Source organism: Delphinapterus leucas, chromosome 12 (genome assembly GCF_059928025.1).
Source record: "Delphinapterus leucas isolate spDelLeu-1000000601 "Yukka" chromosome 12, BTC_Dleu_Yukka2, whole genome shotgun sequence".
Lineage (NCBI taxonomy): Eukaryota > Metazoa > Chordata > Mammalia > Artiodactyla > Monodontidae > Delphinapterus > Delphinapterus leucas.
This window is the reverse complement of record NC_143140.1, coordinates 89,220,857-89,236,873: the sequence shown is the minus strand read 5'-3', so window position 1 is coordinate 89,236,873 and position 16,017 is coordinate 89,220,857. Positions and strand designations below refer to the sequence as shown.

General features: G+C 42.6%; 1 long non-coding RNA gene across 2 annotated transcripts in view; it reads right to left on the bottom strand.

Annotated features, from left to right (window-relative positions):
- Positions 1-405: 405 nt before the first annotated feature.
- LOC149747924 (uncharacterized) overlaps positions 406-16,017 on the bottom strand; it is a 44,121-nt gene continuing 28,509 nt past the window's right edge. For both annotated transcript variants that reach the window (XR_016395274.1, XR_016395273.1), the window contains exons 2-3: positions 7,847-16,017; positions 406-7,545 (exon numbers count right to left, since the gene is read on the bottom strand). The exon at positions 7,847-16,017 is cut by the window's right edge. This is a non-coding gene — a long non-coding RNA (uncharacterized LOC149747924). The remainder of the gene's footprint in view (positions 7,546-7,846) is intronic.

Sequence of the window (16,017 nt, the reverse complement as noted above, 5' to 3'; positions counted from 1 at the left end):
TTTTTGCAGTACGCGGGCCTCTCACTGTTGCGGCCTCTCCCGTTGCGGAGCACAGACTCCGGACGCGCAGGCTCAGCGGCCATGGCTCACGGGCTCAGCCGCTCCGCGGCATGTGGGATCTTCCCAGACCGGGGCACGAACCCGTGTCCCCTGCATCGGCAGGCCGACTCTCAACCACTGCGCCACCAGGGAAGCCCTAACTTTTTATTTTTATACAACTTTTAAAGATTGTTTTCCGTTTGGTTACGACAAAATATTGGCTATGTCCCCCGTGTTGTACAATACAGCCTTGAGCCTGTCTTACACCCAGTAGTTTGTGCCTCCTACCCCCCACCCCCTATGTTGCCCCTCTCCCCCACCACTGGTAACTAGTTTTTTCTCTATATACCAGTTTAGAGTCTTAATTTTAGATTCTTAGTGCAATACAAACTGTCATAACGAGAGGGCAGGTTAAAATGCATGTGGGAATTGCCGTGGTTCCCCAGCAGCAGCCCAGGGGCCTGAGCCTGAGGTGCTTGGGCCACTTCAGCAGAGACTGTTAGCCCCCATCCATGTCTAAAACCACAGAGGACTGAGGCCTAGGGACTGTGAATCTCTCTCTCCACTGGCAGCCTGGTGTGATTCACTCATCCCAGATCCCCAGTCTGTCAGAGCATCCCCAGGTCCCGTTTTGCTGGGCGCTGGGGAGCTGTGTGAAAGCAGAAGCCAAGCAGGTGGCTTGGACATGTCAGAGCACTTCTGGCCAAACTTCTCCTGTCCCCACTGCCTGCCTGACGCTTCTGTTAGGATTAGGCCTTCACTGTGGGTGTTTGCAAAGTGGCCAGACACCTTGGCCACATGAGGGCGGATGTGTGGGAGAGCATTCTGGTTACTTTATCTGGGTTCTGGGTTTGTTCCCATTTCCTCCTTGAAAGTGAAAAAGAAGGAATAACGCCTGAGTGTGGAGACAGCCCTTGTCCTCCAAATACAGGCTTGGTCCCTTTCCTTGTCTCTCCTCTATTCCCTGAGTCCAACAGAGTAGGTGGGACAGCGAGTCTGTCCCCTGCATACTCCCTGCTTGAATGGACACCATGTACCCGTTGTAACCCCACCCAGGGGCGTCCTTACATCTGCGGTCCAGAGTCCGCTGCCACAGCTCTCAGGCTTCCAGATTCAACTGTCTCATCTCCTGATTATTAACACTAAAAAAAAAAAAAATCATGGGACTTCCTTGGTGGTGCTGTGGTTAGGAATCCACCTGCCAGTGCAGGGGACACGGGTTCAAGCCCTGGTCGGGAAAGATCCCACATGCCGCGGAGCAACTAAGCCCGTGTGCCACAACTACCGAGCCTGTGCTCTAGAGGCCATGATCCACAACTGCTGAGCCCGTGTGTCACAACTACTGAAGCCCGCATTCCTAGAGCCCGTGCTCCACAACAAGAGAAGCCACCACAATAAGAAGTCCTCGCACTGCAACGAAGCGTAGCCCCTGCTCGCCGCAACTAGAGAAAGCCCGCGCACAGCAATGAAGACCCAACGCAGCCAAAAAAAAAAAAAAAAAAAAAACTTCCTCAGCCAGTTCCTCTAGGATGTGGCTTGCAAATCAGCCTCCCTTTCCTAGAAGTGGCTCTTAGACATTTTAGATTGAGATGAAAGTTGTTTTTTTAAAAAATACTCGTGTTGAGTTTAAGAAACAACACTGTCAACATCAGAGCATAAAACAAAAGATAAGCGTTAGAGACCTCTGGCTTTATCGTGATCCTAGGCATTAAAATGTTTAGAGGAGAAAAACAAGAGATCTTAAAAGATGCTTCATTATCAACATTAACAATTTCAATAATTGCAAATTAATGCCCCCCCTTTATTTCTGAGCACTTTCAGGACACCCTCATTTCAGGCGAGATTATTATTCACCTACTGTATGCAGGCTCTGTGCTAGTCACGGAGGAAAAGGTCAAGCGCACCTGGGAGTGTGGGATCTGGTTGGGAGATAAGGTAACATTTAAGTAACAATGTCAGGCAGTTAAGTGTCTGCCCTGCTCTCTGCCCATCCTTCTGGATCTAGACTGTTACCTCCTCTGTGACAAAGTCTTCAGCCTCGCCAGGTCTCTCCCTACCAGGGCCCAGCATTCTCAGCCCACCTGGCCACTTCCGGGAGCACAGCCTTCCCTTGTGAATTGCTTGTCTTGTGTGTGCCGCATTTGTCCCTGAGCTGGATGGCAATCTTTTGGGAGACAAGGATCTACATTTTTTCTGCATTCTTCTCAGCAACTAGTACATGGACAAGACTCAATAAACAGTCAAGTGATAAAGTGCAGGGTTCAGGCTTCACGAGGCCCCACTCCCCGGCATCTCAGAGAGGAGAACAACCAGGAAGTAATCAATGTCAATAATTGTGATCAGTTATGAGCTGGAGGCTCCAAAGGCCAAGGTCAGTAGGTTATCTATTTTCACATCAAAACCAATCGTAACCAGCTTTGTGTGTTCTGAACTAATTTCTGACAAATGAACAAAAAGCACCCCAATTACTAGTCCCAGGGCGCCCAGACTATCCAGTGGAACATTGCAGGAAGGGGCCGTGAGGGATCTTTGAAATCTTTGTTATTCTCCAGGAAACATTTCAGTGAATATAATCATGACAAGGCCAGGTCTCTAATGCTTATCTTTAACTGTTACTTGTTCTATGCTCTGATGTTGACAATGTTCTTTCCTTAATTCAACGTGTGTGTTTTAAAAATCAACTTTTACCTCAATTGAAAGTACCTAAGAGCCATTTCTACTTCCATGAATCAAAGTTGAGTCATGGGTATGAGGTGTTAGTAGCAGTTCATTATGTCTGCTGGAAATGGGTTTCTAAATTCTACCAATCTTCCACATAAGCAGTTATTAAAACCCACCAATGTCTGAGTGGTAAATGCTTCAATTCCTCATAGTTTTAAAATTTTGAGCAGTAGTGGCTTTACTGAGATGTTTGTAGTGGAATAAGATATTGTAGTTTGTTGAAAGGAATCAACCGTGGTGGCTCTTAAGCTGCAGAACCTGGCCACTGTGACCAGAAGAATTCAGGTTCTGATTTGCATTAGGGTGTGGGTGTCCTCTGGGCTGTAGACCTCATGACCCAACACAGTGCATTCTTGCGCCTCCATCAACTGCTGAAAAGTGTCCACGTGGACATCTGAAACACCGCCTCATCACTACAGGTGCTTTCGTACTAGTTAAGTGAAAGGGGTTTTGAATTAGAATACAAACACCTCAATTCAGAAAGCTTGACATTCAAATGTAGTCCTGCAAATAGCCTCATGGTCTCGAGGAAACGCTTTGGATTTAATGTGAGGGGTTTTCTTTGTAAGCCTGGATCCACTTATGCAACCAAGAACCAGTCTCTGAACTTCTGTATTTCATTTTCTCAGTGTATGGGTTCTTCGGAGAATGACGAAGCTATGAATGAAGAGTCTGATTTGAGAAAGCTGTTGTCTAAATATCTGGGGCAGATCACTTTTTCTAAGGTGAATGTAGCAACTATGTTGATTATTCTGCTCCACAATCAGCAAATCCAGGACACCCCCAACTATCACAGGCAGCCAAGAGATCAGCCTATTGAAGGACTTCCAGAAAGATTCTTTACCTCTCCCTGCTGGCTCGACCATTGGTTTACCGCTCCGACTGTGAAGAAATTCTTTTAGCTGTAAACTGAAATCTACACTTGTGCCCATCAGTGCAGCTGGGATCCTACTGTGTACTAGTGCTTATACAACGCTGTCCCTGGATTCTCAATCACGACTAACCTCCTCTCTTTTCCTTGAGAAAAATAACACCAACTATTATATTCTTTGCTCATTAGACCTATTTTCCAAACCTGTCATGACCCCTGACACTCTTTTTCTAACGATTTCCAAGTTTCCCTTCTCTGTATGTTGTGAAACAGTAAAGACAGTTTTTTCTTGGCCCTTGGCCCTTCACAGAGCTGAGCACATCTTTCTATTACTTGCAGTTACATTTTAAAATCCTAAATTCCAGTTTCTTTCTCCTGGTCTCAGTGCGGTATACAAGGTTGGATTTAAGAGATAAGATTCATTTACTCTTTTTTACACTTTTGCCTCTTGTAAAAACCATATATTCTTTGAAATATTTGGTTTTTTAATAGACCCAGATTCCAAAAAAGCTAAATGAATTTCTTCAAAATATACAAGAAGTTTGGGAAGTTTAGAGATGATTTGTACCCGCAGGAAACAGCTAATTCTTTAGTTATTGTAATTCGGTTTACGTCCAGGCTCCGACCAGAGCACAGCAGAGCCCGGGGGTCTATCAGCGGACTCATATCACTTCTGTTGCCAAGTTTTTCCTGTAGACTTCAAGCCACAAGACGATTTCGGGTGACAGATTATTCCCAAATTTTATAGACTTTTAAATGTCCTGCTGTTACTGAGATTTAAAAGAACTAGATCTCACAGAGAAGCTGAATGAGGAGAGAAGAGACACCATTTAGGTATTTATTTATATACACCGATTTGTTGAGCACCATTTGCTACCGAACACCTGTCTGCAGCTGTGAATGGCACCAAAGAGGAAGGAAAGCAGAGAAGACGGATGTCTTTATATCTTATACCAGTTACTAAGGTATAATTTCCTGGCGTAGTGCAAAAATGATCATACCGCTTATGAATTTTTAAATGATCGATATCTGAAAAGAAATTAGGACTGTGCCTAGCACGTACGCAAGCATTCAGGAAACGGTAGCCACTACAATTATCATTACGTCTCTCCTTCGTGTAATTATCATAACATCGCTCCTTTAGGATCTATCAAATTTTCTTTAAAATTGTAGGTGAAGATGTTACCTATATGGATATCAAAAGCCTCTTTTATAAATAATATAAAGTATGTAATAACATATTAATATATAACATATTGTTTTATTTCTATTATTTTTATTAATAACTATATTGTAGTAATTATATATTTATACTATATTAATATTACATATTTTATTATATTATATGTTTATAATATGTTGATGTTATATATTTATATCTTTGTATTTTTATAATTATATAATATATCATAATTATATATCATATGGTGTTATATCATAATTATTATAATATATCATAATTATCGATATGTCATACTTATTACAATTATGCTATAGAATTATATTGATATTTTATATAAATAAAATATAAGTAATATAAGTTCCATTTAGAATAATGAGAGTTTTAAAGAGTTGTATTGTCCAATAGGGACAAAACGGAAGTCAAAAATGTGAGCCGTGTATGGAATTTTTAACTTTCTAGTTGCCACACCAAAAAAGTAAAAAGAAATAGGTGGAATTAACTTTAATAGTATATCTTATTCAATCCAAACAACCAAAATACCGTAATTTCGACATGTAGCAAATACAAAACTTTTTTAATGAGATATTTTACTTTTTCACACTAACTCTTCAAAATCCAGTGCATTTTAGTCCTACAGCACATCTCAGTTCAGATGAGCTACATTTCGAAGACTCAGTAATAGCCACACGTGGCTACTGGTTAGCATATTGGACAGAGCAGCTCTAGTTGACTAATTACAACTGATAATGATAATTATATAAACTGTTGCGATTCTTTTTATTACCCTGGTTATCAGGAAACCCAAGGCTAAATTTGATGCTCAATTACAGAGATTTTTCTCATCCAGAGTGCCTCTAAAATTTATTTCTCTTCCTTCTAAACGGATTTGAAACTCTTTGTTTTGTGTGTCCTTTTAGGGGAATAATTTAATATTAATACAACCATAAGGATAATTGCCTTCTATTGTTAATAATAATAATAATAATTTATCAATCACTCACCCTGGACCAGGCAGGGGGCCATATGATTTACATGTGTCACACAGCAAGGCAATGCTACAGCTGAGACCAGAGCTGAGGTCTGATTCTAAAGCCCTCATTCTCCACCATTTAACTCTTATGATGCTCACAGCAATGACCACGGCACTTTGCGCCACGAACCGTGCATATACTCCATCTTCTAATCCTCAGAAGAAACTTGTGGGGCAGTTATGTTGTTCCCATTGTACAGGTGAGAATCGAGGCTCAGCAGTCCGGTTCACTAGTTGAGGCACAGCTAATAAATACCAGAGCCAGCATATAAACTCAGGTTCTAAGTCCGTTCACCTTCTAAATGTTCTCAGCTTCAATTATGTAAAGCCACAATGTTTAAGGGATCAAGTCCCTTTCGGAGCTCAACACATCACAACGTTATTCATGCAATAGCTATATTTTGAGCTCATTTCATGAGCCAGTCACTGTCTCCCTCCCTGACCCCAATGCTGGGGATTCACAAATGGAAGATCTCTAACCTTACAGAGTTTGTCATGGAAGAGATGCAAAGTGAAGAAAACTGTCACAATTGAAAATTCTCTGGTGGATTCTGCATGGCAAGTGCTAAGCAAATATTTGCAAATAAACACATCTAGCTAAGGCTAAATGAGTAAAATAATAAATTAGTAAAAATAGTTCGAAGCACTTAGAGTGGACGCATGAATGTGTCACCGCTGACTGCCACCCACCCAGTTCTCCTAAAATGCCCTGGATGTCCTCCAGAGTCTTTATGCGTGTTCCCACAAGCTGTCCAAAAGGCAAAATGCCCACGAGAGGAGATAGCCCACACCCTGTCTCAGCATAAACTGATACCCAGAGCCATCAGCTAAATTGCTTTGGTGGCTTGTAGGGTTCAAGGGATGAGAACTCACAGTTGCTTTCTTTAACGTCTGGCCGGGGCTTGTAAATGCATTTCATCAAGTTTGACACATACAGGCTGTCAGCAAACACACCAGCAAAAGGTACTCTTCTTTTGTTTGGTGCTGTCATTTTCACTTTCTCTCCAGCATCTGGGCTTGACACAGACTTTGCTAGGAAATTAATGTATGAGACTCGTTGCCATTTAAAATCATTATACTTTCCCCTGGGGCAGCATCTTTTAGCCCAGGTTCTTAATGCTCTCTTCCATGACCACACAAGCAGGAACGCAGAGAAATGATTTACTAAAGATCATTGCTCAGGAACCAGTGGGGTGTTGTTGGTACTCCAATGTCCTATTCCCCATTCTGAGATTATATCTAATTCTATAAATATCACTGTTTTAGGTCTACCCTTTAAATGACATCTTATTTTTCATGCTATTGTGTCAAGTATCTCTCCAAAGCCACTGATTTTGAAGGCATTCCTTCCCATGAGATATTGGCATGAGTGAGTCACGGTTTTCATCGGACCGTTATGTTTTCTGTCCGCCTAAGTCGAAACAGTTGCTATTCAGGCCATTTGGGCTGCAAGGAACAGAAGCCAGCTCTAACCAACTCAGGAAAATGGGACTTATCATAAGGAGGCGAGAGACATGGAAATGGAAGCTGAGATGGCAGGCAGGTCTGTGGGCTGATGCAAGGCTTCTCACAGGCTTTGCTGCCTCCTGCACTCCCGTGGCTGGTCCCTCCTGGCCAGCTTCCTCTGAGCTGGGATGTGAAGGTGTGGGAGGGATTTCCAGGTTTTGTTTCTTGATATGAGTCCTAGTAGATCGGTTCACTCTGTGGAAATGAATCGAACTGTGCTCTTATGATCTGTGCGGTGTTATGTATGCATGTTTGTTTTCAACAAACAATTTTACATAAAGAACACTGTGTAGCTTCGGTACTGCTAGGAGGGCTGGAGAACCAGGCTGGGAACAAAGTCTGCTGCAGAACTGGTTGGCCCAGCATGGCTGATAGGACTCCACTGCTTGACAGTAGACCCCCCGAAACTTGCAGGACCCTTCCACTAGTCCCTGCGCCTCCCCCCATCATCCCCCAACACACCGCTGTCCCCTGGGAACGCTCCCCGCCACCTCACCTCCTGATCCTAAGGTTGCCATGGGTGCATCTGGTGAATGTAGCAGAGGACACAGTCTTGGGACCATTGTCTGGAATTTTCACCTCCTGTAGTGAGAAACCACACAGAGACTCAAAAAGCAGGAAAGAGTCAGACACTGGATGGGTAACGAGAAGGCAAGTGTCTTCTGCCACATGTGCGCAGGATTTCATTCTGGTGCAGACACTAATTCAGATGACTCCGGGAAACTTCAGCCCTGGTGCCAGATGTGTGGAACGACTTACAAAAGATGTTTTAGGAGATGTTTTGGTGCTAGAGAAGGTCCACAGACAGGTCACCAGGTAGGGGGTCTCTGAGCACAGAAGCAGGGGTGTCCTGGAATCAGGTTGTACAGAGAACCCTATTGGCCCAGTTGGAGGGTCTGTTAATAGCCTTTTTTAAAAATAAACTTTTATTTCTTTTAGAATAGCTTTAAGCTTACAGAACGGTTGCGAAGATAGTACAGTGAGTTCCCATAACCGCCACACCCAGGTTCCCCTCTAATGAACATCTTCCCTTGTATGTGACATTTGTCCCAAGTAATGAATCAACATCGATGCATTTCATTAACTAAAGCCCACACTTTATTTGGATTTCTGAATGTCCTCTTTCTGTTCCAGAGTCCCATCCTGGACACCATATTACATTTAGTCATCACATCTTCTTAACAGTTGGTACACAGTATTTTGTATCTCAGGTGTACAACATGGTGATTCACAATTTCTAAAGGTTATAAGATTTTCCTTGTTCTTGATGCCAGTTTTGAGGAGTAGTGATCAGGTATTTTGCAGAAAGTCCAAAACTGGGTTTTGTCTGATGGTTTTCTCATGGTTAGACGAAGGTTATGGGTTTTGGGGAAGACAACCACAGAGGTGAACAGGACAGCAAGGGTCCTTATCACTGTCGACGTTGGCCTTGATCACTGGCTGACTGGGGCTTGTCAGGTTTCTCCACTGGGAAGTTTCTCTTCCCGCCTCCATCCTCTACTGTTTGGAAGGGAGTCCCTATGGAAGCCCACATCTAAGGTGAGGGGTGTTACGCTCCCCCACTTGAGTTGGGGGTGTGTGTATCTAGCTAAGTTATTTGGAATTCTTGAGCAAGGAAAATTGATCATCATTTTTTTTATCATCTTCTAGCAGGTAGAAAGTTTTGTACCACAAATAACCAACCAATAACAAAGTTTTGATTTTTTAAAAATTAGTTATGTAGATGGTATTTATTTTAAAAATAGAGCATGAATCCAGAGACCAGAGTTGACTGTTCCCCTGTGGTACTTTGAATCCAGATCTTACAATGCTAAACTCAGACATAGCTCTACAATTGTTTATTAGATGTCAAGGGAGGGAAAACATGTATTTAGCAAATACTGAAGACAGGTTTCAATTATATCAACATCTTAGATGTTTCACACATTTTGATGGTTGGCTTTTATGGACATTTTTTAGTTTGTAGACTTTTAATTGTGGCAAGATGAACACAATCCTTACCAGATTTAACACTGCTAGGGAGAAATGAATGTAAGAGACAACTTTGGGGGTGAGGTTGGGGGGGGGATTAGGTTACTTTTTTAAAATGTATAGGTTTGTAGTGTACGTATCTTCCCAGCCTCCAGTCTATTTGATATCTGGGCTTTTTGCTGTGCTACAAAAAATAAACAAACAAACAAAAATGCTATGCAGGGGCCACTGTCATTACAAAATTCCGTTATTATTTTTACATACTGTGAATTTGCATGCAAAAGTTTACTAACTTATCTATTTCTGAATAAATTTCAGTTTTTTTTTTACTTGAAACTATGCTCTTCTTGAAATATATTCAAACCAGATTCAATCATATCATAAACATATTGTATCTGGATTTTTCTCTGCAATGTTCCTGAGTAATGAGAGCAAGCATTTTAAACCTGGGGAGTATAGCTCTGCAGACCCCGACTGAGGGACAGGGGCCTAGGGTCTGAGGATAGGAGGTTCAGAAGTGGGAAACAGGGAAGCAAAGCTACAGTTATGAAGATTCTAACCTATAAATCTGAGGGCCAAGGAAATAGGAACTAAAATTGCAGTCAAGGGAATGGACTAAAAACCAAGCTCCAGTACGGATCAAGCAACCAGGGCCTAAGCCTCAGACAGTGGATGCGCATGGAAGCTTCTTTCTTTTCTAGGCTTCACGTGAGCTCCCGGTGGCCCTGAACTTGACTGTGATGCCCGGTGAAACAAATACCCTATTCTTGGGTTAAAAACTTGACTTTTACTCTTTTAATCTCTAACCCCTCGCCATAGCAGGCAACTACGGATGACAGAAGGCATCCCCTGGACACAACAGAATAAGCATGAATTCTCGGAGTCTAGTTGGCATCCTAGACATGAGGGAATTCTTAAGAAAGACTGAAAAGAAGGTTAATACAGTCTTCTGGCCATTTTCCAGTCCCGAAACTGTAAAACCAACACAGCTGAATTTGAAAACAAGAGCTCCCATTCTTTTACACACTACGATCTCTGGACACTAACCTTTGATATTTCAGACTTGGCTGGAAATTAGTTAATTGTGAGGCCTACTCACGTTACTTGGAAGAAGAACGTGTTTTGGAAATAATGTTTGCAAATACCTTTAGGGTAGCACATGGAGTTGTCAGGTTATTAAGATGTGCTTATTGTGTATTTAATGAGTGGCAGCTGGACATGAGTCTGACTCCACTGGCTTCAAAAGAGGCTCCGTGGTATTGTCACTCTGGAAAAGCAGACCCCTAGCGCTCAATTACGGTAGTGAGGGAAGTCGGGAGATGGTGGGAGCTGAATGGGCATTCGGAGACTGTTAGGTACGTTAAAGGGCATGTTTAAGCGCAAGCGTTCATATACCTGAGTGTCCCAGTAAACGTCTGAATCTGGACTGTTAGAAGTAACAGCATCTCTGGGTCCACACAAGGATTTAATAGACATGTACGACTGGCTCTCACACACGTGACGTTATCATATGCACAACTGGCTATTAGCATTTGAAATAGGTTTTGAACACAAACAAGGCCTAGATGATGGGTAATGCGGAAGTCAACTTTATACTGCCCAGTAAACCTCAAATGTCACCTCGGCTAGTTTTCTTGGCAGAAGCATTGTAAGAGGTCTAGCCCTTATAGACCCTTTGGGCCCACTGTCACCATCTGACTCCATGGGACAATGAAGCACCCTCAGGGGAAGGGGGAGGGTGGCAAAGCCCTTTTGGTTCAAGAAGTACAACATGGATCAAGGTAAATTTTCTGATCTAAAAATAATATGAGCACTTGGAGGATAGGGCTATCAAAAGCCCCTCCCTCTTCCTCTTTCTAAGTCAGCAGAGACTTGAAGACTTTCACACACATTATCAGTTCAGTGACATAGTTTTCCTAGGCTGTCTACTGTCTCAACCTCCAGCGGTTCATCCACACCCAACGGGAAAATGTAGCAGCTGGAAGCACTGAAAAGCTGAAGCACAGAAACTGGATGTGATTTACGGCTTGAGCAAATTGTATCATAAAACAGTTGCATATCTTAATGAACTGATGACAGGTCATGGCTTTAGGATATGTCTTCCTGAACTGGTTAGCATCACGATCCTAGGTCGATGGAAACTACAGCTGTGCAATCCATTTGGCAAACTGGGTAGCTACGAGCCAAGCCTCATGCTGGTAGGAAAGGAAGGTGTCGTAAGCAGGGAACACCAAGCAGGGGAGGATGAAGACTCTGCTTCGAGAATATAAGACCGGAAGTTAATGAAATGGAAGATAAATCTCTGTTTAAATCACGAGACATTTGGGGTATTAATAACTGATACTAATAAGTGGTAATGCATCCGGGAAAGGGTTTCCAGGATGGCAACGGGATAAGAAACTAAGTTAGATAGGACTTCCCTGGTGGTCCAGTGGTTAAGACTCTGCGCTTCCAATGCAGGGTGCACAGGTTCGACGCCTGGTCAGGGAGCTAAGATCCCTCATGCCTTGTGGCACGGCCAAAAAAAAAAAGAAAAGAAAAAGAAAAGAAAGAAACTAAGAGAAAAAGTGATCAAAAGAGCGAGGCTCCTTCTGAAAACCAGAAGACTCTGAGTGCACAGGGAGTGTGCACATGGGGGGCAGTGGGATGTGATTGCTGTTTTCAACTATTTGAAGGCATATGTGGAAAAGTCTTACTCTGCGTTCCTGAGGCCAACGCTAGATAGAATATGTGGCAGGAATCTACGGCAGATGGAGGGGTACTCCTGAAACATTCCATTTGCTTCCCATCTTCTCCAACCCCTGCAGTTAGGTAGGACCATGTGACTAGCTCTGGCCAATGGGGTTTGGAGGGAAGTGACCGGTATCCCTTCCGGACAAGGCAGAGAAGCAATTTGGGCTGTTTATTACAGCAGCACAGCCTATCATGTCCTCACTGATATAGGAATTACGTGGCAGCAGGTTTTGAGACCAAATGAAGCTTAAACTATTAGAACTGTTTAACGGGTTGTTTACTAATTCTGTTGCCTTGTTCTACAAGTGTTCAGTGAGAGGCTGAATTTGGAACATAGAGTAGAAATTCTTGACCTGGGTGAGTAGATTTGATTACTTCTGGGGAAAAAAAAAAAAGGCAGGTTAGGGCCTTACCTTTAACTATACATAAAAATAAATAACTTTAAAATTTAGAAATCTTGAAACTATATACATATTTATTACTTTCAAAATTGCAAAGAATTTTCTAAATATAATGTTAAAATTTATAACTCATATAATGTCATTATAAAACCAAAGTGCAAACAGCTGGGAAAAATATTTACCCCAGTTATGGTAAAATATCAATATCCTTACTGCATGCGTGGCTTTGCCAAGTAACTAAGAAAAGTATATGATTCCAACAGATACATTGACAAGAGACAGGTACAAAAGATACACGAAGCCATAGTAGTCTCATGAAAAAAAAAACGCAAACATCACCGACGAGCCATTTTTACTCTGTTGTCAAAAAAACTGAAGACAACTGATACACAATATTGGTGAAGCCCACAGTAAAATAAGCACTCCTCTTTCACAAAGCTGGTAGAAGCAAACGTTGGTACAGTCTTTCTGGATGGACATTTATAATAAATATTCACTTCTGATTGGATTGTATCGGGTCGGCCTAAAAGTTCGTTTGGGTTTTTCCGTAAGATGTTACGGAATGAACTGTATGGCCACCCCAATAATTCCAGTTCTAGGAGTTTATATAGAAGAATCAAAAGCTGTAAAGCATGATGTATATATAAGCATTATTTATGATACTGAAAAATTGATACAAACATCCAACAGTCAGAGAATAGTAAATAAATTATAGCACATCCATGACATGAAATACTATGGGGTCATTAAAAGTCGCACGTGGAAATTGTATTTAATGACATGGAAAATGGTTCATGAAGTAATGTCAAGTTAAGAAGGCATATACTGTACTACGTAGATATATTTTTGTACATATGTACATATATATTTTGTACATATCTATCTGTCTATCTGTCTATCTATCTACACATTTGACCTAGTGGCACCACCTGACAGAGGGGATCTCACCCTCCACTTTTTTCCCCGGCTTCCTGGACCGAATCTCTCTCCACTCCCCTCCCTGTGGGTCACATCTTCCCAGCCTCCTTTGCTGGTTCCTTGGCATCCCCTAAATGGCAAATGTTGCAGTGCTACAGGTCTCTGACCTTGGATGCTTCCTGGTTTACACCCACTTTCCAGATGATTCCATCTACTTGCCCGGGTTTAAACAGCGTCTCTGAATTGATGTATCTGCATTCACGTCTCCAACCCAGACAGGTCCTGGTCTCCTATCAGACTCATGCCTGTCAACGTGCCTACAGGACATCTTCGCTTGGATGTTTAATAAACTTCACATGCCCAAAATTGAACCCCTAATTTCAACTGCATCCTTAAAAAAAAAATCAGACACAGCTAAACCAACACAAGCTTGCTCTACCTGTAATCTCTCCCTTTTGGGGAAATGGCAGACCCATTCTTCCAGAGGTTTGAGCCAAAAGATTGGAGTTCATTGTTAACGCCTCTATTTCCCTCAAACCCCACTTCCAATCTTTTCGCAAAATCTTCCAGGTCTACCTGCAAGCTAATATCCAACATCGAACTCCTTCTCAGCACCTCCACTGGTACAACTCTGGTCTCAGCTGCCAGCACCTCCCAGCTGGATCTGTTGCAACATCTGCTCTCCGTGGCTTCCCTTGTGTCCTTTCAACGCAACACAGCAGCACAAGCATCACTCTTCTCCTCAAAACCCTCAAGCCTTCCCATCTCACTTGGAGCACAAATCAAAGTCCTACAATGGCCTGACCTCTGCCCACTGTCTCTGACCATCTCGCCCACACTCTCCCACCTGCTCACCGAGTTCCAGCCACTCTGGCCTCCGTGTCATGCTTCGAGTAGCCAAACATGGTCCTGCCTCAGGGCCTTTGCCCTTGCTGCTCCCTCATTGCAACACTCTCCAGGTATCTGCAAGGCCTGCTCCAGTTTCTGTCCAAATGTAACCTTCTCGGTGAGGTTTTACCTGATTTCCTGATATTGCATAGCAACATCCGATGCCTCTCACCTAGCTTCATGTTCCTGTGTAGCAAAAATCTCTACCTGGCACATTGCACATTTACTTGCCCTTTGTTTACTGTCTTTTTTCCTCCACTGGAATGTATGCTCCATGAGATTAGAGACATTGCTGTATTCCCAGTGCCTGGAACAGCGCCTGGCATATAAGGAGCAGTCCAGTAATTGTTGCATGAATTTAAAAAGGCAACAAATGGTAGAAAGAACCCTTACCTGGAGTTCAGGCCACCTTGTGGCCACAAACAAGTCATGTGGAATCTGGTACTGAGAATAAGTGTAGCCGCCCTGCCTGTTCCATGGGCCACTGCGAAGCATCAATAAACATGCAAAACACTAAGACATCAAAGGCACCAGGCTGCAAGTATAAAGTCAACAGGAGGAGGCGTGTGCTTTATCCTGGGAAAGGGACAAATGGATTCCTTTCTTCATTTTTCATTCTTAAGAGCAGTATGGTTGCACAGCTCTCCTGCTGTGCGTTGCTCCAGTCTCCAAAGGGGCCCTGACGGGATGCAGTGGGCCACGGGTTTCCAGCAGGAAATCCCCTTGTTTGGTGGCTTTCTTAGAAGTCTTAAGTCATTGGGACAGCGGAGGCAATCTCCAGGATGGTTCCAAATAATGACAGAAAGCTCATGATTATTCCCTTTGTGTAGTAAACATCCCTGTGGGTCAGGCAGTTTACATGCATTATGTCAAATCCTTACAACAATGCACGTGCTCCTGAGGCCAGATCTGAGCACAAAAGCTCAGGCTAAGCCTTAAGCCCTGCTCCCACCCCGCCTTTTTAAATTTTTTATTTTATATCGGAGTATAGTTAATTAACGATGCTGTGTTAATCTCAGGTGTACAGCAAAGTGATTCAGTTATACATATACATGTACCTATTCTTTTCCCATTTAGGTTATTACAGAATAGTGAGCAGAGTTCCCTGTGCTACACAGTAGGTCCTTGTTGGTTATGTATTTTAAATAGAGCAGTGGGTGCATGTCAATCCCAAACTCCCAATCTATCCCTCCCCCCATCCTTCCTCCCAGTAACCATAATTTCATTCTCTAAGTCTGTGAGCCTGTTTCTGTTTTGTAAATCAGTTCATTTGTATCGTTTTTTTAGATTCCACATATATGTGATATCATGTGATATTTGTCTTTGTCTGACTTACTTCACTAAGTGTGATAATCTCCAGGTCCATCCATGTTGCTGCAAATGGCATTATTTCATTCTTTTTAGTGGCTGAGTAATATTCCATTGTGTATATGGACCGCATCTTCAGTCCTGCTCCCTTTTGACCACCTTCTGTGCCTCCCTACGTTTAGTCCTTGTCATCATGATTCCTTATGTTATAAAGAATGTCCTTGTCAGCTTTGATAGACTTTACCCTTACTCTATAGGTTTAAACTATATAGAAAATAAAAATTTGACTTTGTTTAGATTACACCTGAGAAACACCCAATTATTCATTCACTCATTGATTCAACAAGTTTTCAGAGCCCCTACTGTGTGTGGGCACCACACCAGGCACTGGGGATATAGCAGCTAACAAAACAGAAAACAACTCTGCCTTCACTCAGCTACCTTCTAT